Source organism: Manis javanica, chromosome 8 (assembly GCF_040802235.1).
Source record: "Manis javanica isolate MJ-LG chromosome 8, MJ_LKY, whole genome shotgun sequence".
Classification (NCBI taxonomy): Eukaryota; Metazoa; Chordata; class Mammalia; order Pholidota; family Manidae; genus Manis; species Manis javanica.
The window spans coordinates 10,404,387-10,416,663 of NC_133163.1; positions in this window are offsets into that span (position 1 = coordinate 10,404,387).

The following is a 12,277-nucleotide window of genomic DNA, read 5'->3' on the forward strand; positions in this document are numbered from 1 at the left end:
ACTGAGAGGTGTGATCACATTTTAAGGCATTAACACCACTCTCACCTACTGCTCTGTAGTCCTTGCAGCTTTTATCTACCCTCTGTGTGATATTTCACAGGTCTTGGTGTTTTTTGCTTAATCTCTGGAGTATTCACAAGTCACAACTTCAAGTTCACAGTTTGTAAGCTGACTGTTCTCTACATTCTTTTCCTGATGTTCCAGTCTTCTGGAGATCATTTGCTTGGTGGTTAGTGACTACAAACATGTATTTAAGGCTTTTGAAAGAATACAACACACTAACGAGATTGCTGTGATTATTATAAACAGGATAATTCCAGTAACTGGAGTGCATTTTGGAACCATGGTCTCCAAGACTCAACCCAATCAAAATTAAGTAAGTCAAAGAAAACTCTCTGAAGGAGTCACCTTTTTAAGCCAAGTCACTTGCCCAGTGATCTTATGTAACTGAATTTCAGCTTCCCCAGAAGTGTTAATTTCAGTACAGTGGATGACATTGGCTACAGCACAGACACCTCCTTGCTCAGCTAAAAGATAATCCTATTATCAAAAACAACTTTGGCCAGAGTGTAAGGGTTTTTGTTGGGCCGCTATGGCTTCAGCAGTGTATTCTGCAATTATCTTCAAAAGTAAAGGAGAGATTCCTGATCATATTCTCATTTACATTTTTACCTAACCAGGGAAGAAGGGTGCTGCCAAAGGAAGTGAATCCTGAATGATGAGAGCCTCCTGGTAGCCCCTTTCTAACATGATGGTGTAAATTCAGGGGAGATGACCAATGAGGTGTCCCAGTTCATTTGTAAACAGTCAGGGGCACAGTCAGAATACCTAAGAGTTATTGCCTAGCTATGCACCAGCCTCTCAGGCATTCATGGACCCAAAGAGAATAACCACCACAGACAAAAATGAATCCTGTTGGGGCACAAATCACTCCTGCTAAAATGGAACTGTTAATGGACAGATAGGAATTCTTAATAGCAGTTCCAGCAGCCTGAAAGTCTTAGCTGGCCTGGAAAATAGGGCCAACTACTTTATCTTTCTTCGTCAATGGCATAGTTGGGGAAATAAAGAGAAGAAGAAAGGGTTTCACGTTTAGTAAAAGTATGAAGTCTTGATGTGGCATCTTGGGAAGAGGCAGGCTGCATTATGCTAGCCTACTTCTTTCCCTAATCAATTTGATTTTGAGGCTTCCTGTGTTTGCATAGGACTGGTTGTCAGGAGGAGCCTTTTTCAGCTGTGAGATGTGTACCCAAGTTCAAGTCCCTGAAATCTGGCTGCCATCTGGGTAGTGAGGAGGATCTGGTATAGGACTTGCCAAAGAGATTCAGGGGTAGTCTTTGTTCTCAGTGCTTCCAAATAAAAAAGAGTGGGAGAAAATTGGAGACTTGTAGCCAGAGTTTTTGTTCGTTAGGGAACTACAGGATTCAGTTAACAGGTACATAACAAAACGTCAAAGACCATTAACAGGATTAGAATCTAATATAGACAAAGGTGTAAACATAATTTTTCTTTGAACAATTACCTCCATTTTTTAATCAAAGATTATCACCCAAAAACTAATTTGTTTGCCTTAAATTTGTCCTGTTTATCTATGTAAGTGTAAGACCATATGAGCTCTGTTTAAGATTGCTTTTCTGGAACCCTGTAAACAAGGTACTAGGCCAATTTTTTTTAAGGAGATTGACTCTGTGGAGTCGACCTTAGTTCCTTGAAACTGTCTGGTCATATCTAAGTCTATGCACATCTCTCTCCAATAGTACATTCTAGTCAAAGCCTTGGTGGTACAACCAAAGTATTCACCTGTGTCCTGTTACAAGGAGAATAGATTCTCATTGAAATTACGCAGGTAACTACTATATTGCCATAAAAAGAATACTCCAGAGTTTCTGAATTCTGGAGGAATCAGGTAGGGTAAAAAAGTAAATGTTTCATCTTTGCTTACAAAAGGTATATTTTACCAGTTTACTGTAGGCCACAGCAAGAGAAAAGAGGGAAAAAAAGTTTCCTTAAGTCTGGAAAAACAAAACATTAAAGAACCAGCAATGTCATAAAAAGTTATGAGCATCCTCCCTAAGTTCATGAAATTCCATTTGGTTAATACTTGTTCTATTTGAATCTAATTTTTCTCATTAGTCCTGAAAATTATTACCCAATTTAGTTTTATTAAAGTTATTAGAAAGCTATATTCTAAAGTACTTTCCACGAGTCTCTTTGGAGATGATGCACTTTTACAAGCACTTTTGTAAAATTCTCTGAGTAAAACCATAACCTTCTGTAAATGACAAAAGACATAAAAAATGGCCATGATTTAAGATCCAATGAGAGTTTACTACAGTTTATAGGAACTCATAGGAAATCTGCTTATTTCTGTCATACATAATATTTTAAGGTAATAATAGGGTTTATGATTGATAACATTGTATATAAGACAACATGAAGGCTTCGTAAGAGTTCTTTTTTTTTTTTTTTTTTTCTGGATGGGTCAAGTATATTCAGAGAAGAGTGGTGAGAAGTTCCTCATGGCTGGAACAGAGGCTGCTGTGTGACTTACCCGAAGTTAAATAACTTCTGGCCTATTGAGATTAAAGCATTTAGTCTATATCCTCAAGGAGGTTTGAATACCATCTTCCTTTCACTGGGTTAGTTTGGTGCATCTTGGTTTTACTAGGCTGGACTTGGCATCCTTCACCTGGGACAAGGGATCGCTTTCACGTGCTGCTGAGCTTCTTAGGGTATCCAACAGGTCTGCTGACCACATGGCATAGATGTGTGCGAATCGGCTCAGGCTCTTGTACCTTATTTTGTTACCAGCACACAGCAAATTCATCACCCCTGTCCAGCACGGAGGCCTCCAGTTACACCATGGTTTGGAGAATGCCTGGTACATCTGTGCATGCACATAGTTGAAAATATCTTCTGAATAGAGTCATTGTTTTTCAATCACCAAATTCAGAGTTGGGAATGTTTTGTCTTCCACGGGACTAAGAGAAGAAAGATGCACTGTTTCCTCTCTCAGTTTCAAGATTAATCTGCTGGCCTTTATATCCAGATTTCAGGTTTTCCTTCAGAATTCATTAAGCACAAGTTGGTTTCCCCCTCCCCATGGTGCCTATTTATATTTGATGTATTTTTACTGGCCGGTTGAACAGTATAATGGAAATAGAGGTGACAACCCAGTGCTACTAGCTGTCCCATGGCTTTCCCTCATCCCTGAAAATTGGTGGATCCTACCAAGTTCCTTTCCATTAATTATAAAAATAATAACAAAAGCTTCTTTTGGGGTCTCCTCTCTGCCTTTACAATGCAGTTCTTTCTTTTCTATATTCCCCTTAGGATATTTTCTGCCTGATGAGATGCAGCGATACATATTCTTCTTTGCTGTTTCTCTTCCAGCTGAATGTGCTTTTTTTTTTATTAGTGTTTTATTTTTTATTTTTTTATTTTTTGAGAGGGCATCTCTCATATTTATTGATCAAATGGTTGTTAACAGTTAACAACAATAAAATTCTGTACAGGGGCTCAATGCACAATCATTAATCCACCCCAAGCCTAATTCTCATCAGTCTCCGATCTTCTGAAGCACAAAGAACAAGTTCTTACATGGTGAACAAATTCTTACATAGTGAATAAGTTCTTACATGGTGAACAGTACAAGGGCAGTCATCACAGAAACTTTCGGTTTTGATCATGCATTATGAACTACAAACAAACAGGTCTTCGTAAGAGTTCTTATTTGACAATGCTTCCCACTTATTTTGCCGATAAGCCTAATTAGTTTAACATCTTCCTTTTAAAAATACCTTATTTAGAATTTGATTTTGGGGAATTTTGTCAAAAATATCCAAGAGGTTTTAAAACACTTGGTCAAATAAGATCATAGGTCACTGTGAAACAATGGTTCTCCATTTAACCACAGAGAGAATCAAAGTCTTTGAAGGCAAAAACAGAGAGTTTAGTAGTTGTAAAACAATAAAAACAAACCCTCTGCATCCTCACCAGCATTTGTTGTTCTTGTCTTTTTGATGCTGGCCATCCTTACTGGTGTGAGGTGATATCTCATTGTGGTTTTAATTTGCATTTCCCTGATGATTAGTGATATGGAGCACCTTTTCATGTGTCTGTTGGCCATCTGAATTTCTTCTTTGGAGAACGGTCTCTTCATATCCTCTGCCCATTTTTCAATCGGGTTATTTGTTTTTTGGGTGTTGAGGAATGTGTTCTTTATATGCTTTGGATGTTAACCCCTTGTCGGGTATGTCATTTACAAATATATTCTCCCATACTGTAGGATTCCTTTTTGTTCTGTTGATGGTGTCCTTTGCTGTACAGAGACTTTTTAGTTTGATGTAGTCTCATGTGTTCATTTTTGCTTTTGTTTCCCTAGCTCGAGGAGATGCGTTCAGGAAGAAGTTGCTCATGCTTATATTCAGGAGACTTTTGCCTATGTTTTCTTCTAGGAGTTTTATGGTTTCATGACTTACATTCAAGTCTTTGATCCATTTCAAGTTTACTTTTGTGTATGGGGTTAAACAATAATCCAGTTTCATTCTCTTACATGTAGCTGTCCAGTTTTGCCAACACCAGCTGTTGAAGAGGCTGTCATTTCCCCTTTCTATGTCCATGGCTCCTTTATCATATATTAATTGACCATATATGGTTGGGTTTATATCAGGGCTCTCTAGTCTGTTTCATTAGTCTATGGGTCTGTTCTTGTGCCAGTACCAAATTGTCTTGATTATTGTGGCTTTGGAGTAGAGCTTGAAGTCAGGGAGCATAATTCCTCTGCTTTATTCTTCCTTCTCAGGATTGCTTTGGCTATTTGGGGTCTTTTGTGGTTCCATATGAATTTTAGAACGATTTTCTCTAGTTCATTGAAGAATGCTGTTGGTATTTTGATAGGAATTGCATTGAATCTGTAGATTGCTTTAGGCAGGATGGCCATTTTAACAATATTGATCCTTCCTGTCCGTGAGCATGGGATGCATTTCCATTTATTGGTATCTTTAATTTCTCTCATGAGTGTCTTGTAGTTTTCAGAGTATAGGTCTTTCACTTCCTTGGTTAGATTTATTCCTAGGCATTTTATTCTTTTTGATGCAACTGTGAAAGGAATTGTTTACCTGATTTCTCCCTCTGCTAGTGCATCATTAGTGTATAGGAATGCCACAGATTTCTGCCTATTCATTTTGTATCCTGCAACTTTGCTGAATTCAGATGTTAGATTTAGTAGTTTTGGAGTGGATTCCTTAGGGTTTTTTATGTACAGTATCATGTCATCTGCAAACAGGGACAGCTTAACTTCTTCCTTGCCAATCTGGATGCCTTTTATTTCTTTGTGTTGTCTGACTGCCATGGCTAGGACCTCCAGTACTATGTTGAATAGAAGTGGGGAGAGTGGGCATCCTTGTCTTGTTCCCAATCTTAAAGGAAAAGCTTTCAGCTTCATGCTGTTAAGTATAATGTTGTCTGTGGGTTTGTCACATATGGTCTTTATTATGTTGAGGCACTTATCCTCCATACCCATTTTGTTGAGAGTTTTTATCATGAATGGATGTTGAATTTTGTCAAATGCTTTTTCAGCATCTATGGAGATGATCCTGTGGTTTTTGTTCTTCTTTTTGTTGATGTGGTGGATGATGTTGATGGAATTTCGAATGTTGTACCCTTCATGCATCCTTGGAATAAATCCTACTTGATCATGATGGATGATCTTTTTTTTTTATGTATTTTTGAATTTGGTTTGCTAATATTTTGTTGAGTATTTTTGTATCTATGTTCATCAGGGATATTGGTCTGTAATTTTCTTTTTTTGTGGTGTCTTTGCCTGGTTTTGGTATTAGAATGATGCTGGCCTCACAGAATGAGTTTGGAAGTATTCCCTCTTCTTCTATTCTTTGGAAAACTTTAAGGAGGTTGGGAATTAGGTCTTCACTAAATGTTTGATAAAATTCAGCGGTGAAGCCATCTGGTCCAGAAGTTTTTTTCTTAGGTAGGCCTTTGATTACCAGTTCAATTTTGTTGCTGATAATTGGTCTGTTCAGATTTTCTGTTTCTTTCTGGGTCAGCCTTGGAAGGTTATATTTTTCTAGAAATTTGTCTATTTCTTCTAGGTTATCCAGTTTGTTAGCATATAATTTTTCATAGTATTCTCTAATAATTCTTTGTATTTCTGTTGTGTCCGTAGTGATTTTTCCTTTCTCATTTCTGATTCTGCTTATGTGAGTAGACTCTCTTTTTTTCTTGGTAAGTCTGGCTAAGGGTTTATCTATTTTGTTTATTTATTTGCTTTTGTAACGTATGGTTCTTGGAGCTTCTCCAGAGGTTTGGGCAAGGCACTAGATGAGTAATGATGCTTCAGGAATAAATTACTTTTACCATCTCAATAGGAAGACAGTTTTTCTGTACTACACTACTTGTATCACTTCTGATACCAGATGTGTGGGTTTTTCCACCCCAAGCTATTCTTCAGAGGTCAAGGGATCAAGCACACAAGACTGCTTCACTTAGATGTTAATCTTAAATAGTGGGACCCAGGTTACTCCCAACTTGTGTCCAACTTGGTTACAAATTAGAGGTTCCCAGGATCCCCTCCCTGGGTTCCATAATTTGCTAGACAGATTCACAGAACTCAGGAAAGTGCTTTACTTACTATTACTGATTTATTAGAAAGGATATTAAAGGATACAAATGAACAGCCAGAGGAAAAGTTACCTAAGGCAAGGTCCTGAGCTCAGGAGCTGCTTTTTCCAGAGTTTGGGGTGTGCCCCCATCTCAGCACATGGATATGTTCTTGTCTACTTCTTGTTTACCAACCGTAAGTTCTTAGAAACCTGTATTTTAGGGACTTTTGCAAGAGGCTTCCTCACATAGGTATGATCAGTTATTAACTTGATCTTTAGTCCATTTCCCTGTCCCAGAGGATGGAGCTGAAAGTTCCAAGCTTCTAATCATGGCTCCATCCTTCTGGTGACCAGAACCCTTTCAGGATCCCCATTAGAACAAAAGATGCTCTTATCACCCAGGAAATTCTAAAGTATTTAGGAGCTCTGTGTAAGATGCTTCTATCACTCAGGATATTACCAAGATTTTAGAAATTCTATGTCAGAAGCCAGGGTCAAAGACCAAATATTCCCAGCAACTTTACCACTTGGGAAGTTACAAGTGTTTTATGACTCCTGTGTTGGGAACCAGGGTCAGAGACCAATTATACATTTCTTATTATTTCACATCACCTGATAAAAGAAAATGCCAAAGCAATCTCTATTTAAGAAAGAATTGCAAATCAATTTTTTTTACTATTAAAAAATTAAGTGGAATATTGAGAAGAGAAATAAATCACCTTTATCATAACAAAGAAATTTAACATCAATACAACATCATAAAAATGTACAAATCATCAAATTTTCCTAAATGATTCCCAAATGCCCTTCACTGGTGTATTCTCACCTGCCCCAACCTAGGTTCCAATCAAAGATCAGGCATTCATTTGGTTGTCATTTCTGATCTTATTTGGTCAAGAGCATTTTTGTTTTTCATGACTTTGTAACAGTCCAGGACAGTCATTTTGTGGAATATTCCACAATCTGGATTTGCCTGATTGTTTCCTCATGATTAGATTCAGGTTAAGCATTTCTTGGAAAGAATACATTATGGGGAGTGTAGTTTTTTTTTAACTTGTACATATTGAAATAATTATAGGTTTGTAGGAAGTTGCAAAATTAGTGCAGAGAGGTCCTGTGTGCTCTTCACCCATTTCCTCCATGGACTACATCTTGTGTAATGCTAGAATAAGATACAAACCAGGAAACTGACATTGGTAGAAAGTGTGTCTAGTTCTGTGTCACTTTATTACATGTGAAGATGATGCTGGGGTTCTTGTTTGTGGAGTCAAAGAATGAACTTAGCAAACAGTCAAGGTAGGAGAGCCAGGGCAGAGGCTTTTATAGAGCGATAAAGTGAGAGGGCAGAGCTCCTGACTCACACCAGGCAGGGACAAGAGAGCCTGAGGTGGTGTGTTGTCTAGGGGATTTATAGGTAGTTGAAGATTTGGGGGAACAGATAAAGGGCTTAGGGTGTGGACTTGTTAAAAGTGGCTTTAGGATGTTTGTCCTTGATGAGATAGCAAATCCATTTTAGCATGCTAAAGTGAATCTTACACATGATTACAAATAATTAGCATAATAAAAACATGGGCTACTTTGCTTTATCTGGAGAGTATCAACTGATCTCACTGAAGAATGACTGTAGAGCTTAATGCTGAACATAGAGTTTTGGTAGGGGGTTTCTTTGCATGTAGTTATTGCTCTGACTGCAAATATCTTGCCTTGCTTTTTCCAGAGGCCCTCACCCTACTCTGACTACACCCACGGTCCCTGTCTCATAACCACTATCACAATCAAGATACGGAACTATTCTATCATCCCTTGCGTTACTTCTAGTCACACTCCGCTTCACTCTCCCCAGTCGCTGGAAATCAATAATCTGTTCTCCATCTCTGTAACTGTCATTTTGAGACTATTGTAACCTTTTGAAATGTTTTTTTTTCACTCATGGTGATACCCTTTAAACCCATCCAGGTTCTACCCAAGTTGTGTGTATCAGTAGTTCATTCCTTTCTATTACTGAGTAGTATTCCATGGTATAGCTGTACCACCGTTTTTTTCTCTAGCTTTATTGAGATATAATTGACATAGAACACTGTCTACATTTAAGGTATACAATGTAATGATTTTAATATGCTGTGAAATAACTACTACATGTCATAGTTTATTTAACCATGCACCTATAGTAGGACATTTTGACTGTTTCCAGCTTTTGGCTGTTAACAAAGCTGCTATGAATTATCAACAGATGCTATGTGACAAGGTCAGTGGTCTTTGTCACTTTTGGTGCTGGCTTCAACTGCAAAAGTGAAGGTGGGGGGCTGTCCTCAAGCTAAGGACAGCCTTACTCATTTATTCACTCAACAAACAACTACTGCCTCCTAAATCAGCCAGGCACTGATTAGGCATTTTAGGGGATGCCCAAATGAATCTGAGGAGAATTCCTTGAGGCACATGCAATCTAGAAGAGAGAATGCAAGAGAGTAAATATCTCAATCTTGCATGTGAGAACTGAAAGTGATATATTCCATAGAGGACGTTCTGGGTGAAGGCAAATTCTGGTGTGCTAAGACCCTCACCCACCCCTTAAGATCCAATCACCACCGACCAGATGGTCGCCCACCCCTTAAAGAGCCAATCAACAATGGCCAGATGGCCCTCACCCCTTAAGAGCCAATCACCACTGACCAGATGGTCGCCCACCCCTTAAGAGCCAATCAACAATGACCAGATGGTCCCCACCCCTTAAGAGCCAATCAACAACGACCAGATGGTCGCCCACCCCTTAAGATCCAATCACCAAGGCAGAACACACCCTACCCCTGCTCCTTAAAAACCTGCTTCCTCACCCACGTGCTGCTGCTCCTCTTGCATGGGCTGTGTCTCCTGAGTCGTTCTGGGGTAAGGAGGGTCACAGAGAGATACCATTTCACTGGGAATCCTGAAGGAGATGCTCACTGAAATAAATTATTATAAATCTGAATCATACTTACTCAACCTTGGCCACAAGTTTCAAATAACATTCTCCAGAGAAATTCTCTCTCTTGGTCTCTTCAACTTCAATTCTTATTCTTTCAGTTAGGTATGGAGCTAAGGGTTACAAAACTGTTAGGCAGGAAAATAGATATGAGCAGGGTAGAAAGAGAACAAGGTCAGTAAAGCGCCCCTATAAAGGACTCAGCTAACCAGTTAAAACTAGAAAGCCAGAAAAGACTCAGAGTTAGAGTTGAACAGTTCAACTCAAAAGGTCAAGGGCAACTTGGCTTTGAATGTTTGACTATTCCCCAGATAAAGAGACATATCTGAGCACAGCCCATGTCTTCATTGTGTCGATTAGATCATTGTAAGATTTACTCCAGCCTGCTGAAAGGCCCACCTATACAGCATAATAAAACCAGGGAGATCCCACCTTAAAGCCAAAATTGCATTTTAAGAAATCCAGGAAGTTAAGAAGATTCTTAACTTACCCTTCAACAAATAATAACTCGGCCCACCCTGCAGGGCAGGGCAAATAGTTGAACTGATATACCCCGAGACCAAAAAACTGCTATTCTAGGAAGAAATCAGTAAATTTCTTATGTTAATTTTGCAGAATTACCTGGAAAACTAATCAAAAGAAAGATGTAATAACTCATCAAAGATAAACATTTAGGGACCATTTAACAAGTCTATACCCATAGCCCTTTGAAAATCCTCAACCGCCTATAAAACCCCAGACCCTAAAACTTTAAGGTGCCTCTTCTCTGAGGTAGCCCACACCCTCCGCTCTCTGAGTGTGCACCTTTTTTGCTTTAAATTAATCTCTCACTTATAACATTTTGTCTCTGTTTTTCCAGTGGTTAAGTATCTTTGTTACTTTGCTTTTTCATTCTAATCACCTTATACTCTCACTTCCCCGTGTCTCCAAACTGACTTTTCCCCTAATAAAACTGGTTTCCAGACGAATTCCTTGCCAGGTCTAAGACTTTCTAAGCAACCTGCTTTGGAGGCTGTGGAAATTCAGCACTTACTGTTTTCTTCTCAGTCTTGGTGCCTCCACTACAACCAATTCAGAAAGAATGCGATTTGGACATCTTATTCATAATAATCAAGGGGGAGAGATCAATTTTATTGTGAACAAATAATGAATAAATAAAATGCCATTTAATCTGATGTTAAAATTTCCATCTCACAGGCCATTTATAACTTCCTTGTTTTCCCTGGCTTAGATCTGATCCAGGCTATAAAACCTAGAGCTGGGAAGAGGGGAGGTAATTTGCTCCTCATCTTTCTTTGATCTACTTCCCTATGTGGCTGTTTCCAGTGAACTTCAGGGTAAACTGGGTGAAGCCATGAGATAACGGGGCTGAAAGCTATTTTAACTTAGCTAGTACTGTTTACAGATCTCTCCTGGCTGTCCAATAGTAGCGGCCTTTTCCATCATGGAAAATGTCAAAACAAATGTTATCCTTTTCTCTCCTAGGATGTTATTTTATGCATCCACTTGGTTGCACCACTGTGTCCAAATACTTGGGCAAACATTACTATAGATGTTTCTGTGCAGATATTTTTTGTATTAGACTAACATTTAAATCTGTGGACTTTGAGTAAAGCACAATACCATCCACTGTGGGGGGTGGGCATCGAACCAGTTGAAGGACTAAATAGAACAAAGACTGCCCTTTCCTAACCAAGAAAATATTCTGCCAGCTGATTGACCTTAGAGTCCTCCCTGAGTCTCCAGCCTGCTGGTCTACCTCATCAGATTTTTTTTTTTTTTTTTTTGGATTCACCAAGCCTCCAGAATCACTGAGCTAATTCCTTAAAAATAAATCTCTTTGTACACACACATATGGTTGGTTCTATTTTTCTGGAGAACCTTGACTAATACAGATGCTTCTGTTAGTTTTTCAGAGGTTTCCACTGAGAATCTCCACCCTGTACCATTCTGACCCAAGATAGCCCTCAAATCTCATGGCAGGGGCCTAACTTCTAGTTTCCCTTTGGTGAGATACCTACCAAAGAGCTGTGTTAGACAAAGTTCTGCCAAGATAACAACTCAAAACCCTCCAAGGTGTGTAACTATCTCAGAAGAGACAGGAACCCCTGTCCTGCCATGAAGAGACATGAAGCCCCTCCTCCTCACTGCCATCAGGGACAGCTCCAGGCTTTTGTCAACAGACTTCAGGCACCACTTGGACACAGGCTTCATGCTACCCAGATTCTTGGGGACAAAATGGCAAAGTTCCCCAAATAAATTAGTTAAGCTGTCCCATGGTTGCTCCATGGGCGGTGAGGAGTCTCACTTGACCTAAGATGAATTCCTTTAGGACCTCCCAAGGTCAACAGATACAGAAATAGTGTTTATTTCCCAGATGATACCCACACCAAAAGACGAGAAGCTGATTTCGCTGGATATAACAAAGGAGCCAGTTTGGTGATTAAAGCATAGGCTTTGAAGTCAGGCCGACTTATCCCGGCCATCAGTGAGCGATAGGTGAGGCTTGAAAAAAAACGGAAAATAGCACCTCCAATACAGGCTGGTTAGGTTATCAAATGCTGAATGACTGCAAGGCTTAGGGCACACTCAATAGCTATTCAATACGTGGACAGCCACGCATTAAAACTAGACCAAGAAAACTTGCGTTCCAGTGCGTGGCGGTCACAGAGACTTATTGGAAGCAGCACACCGCCCT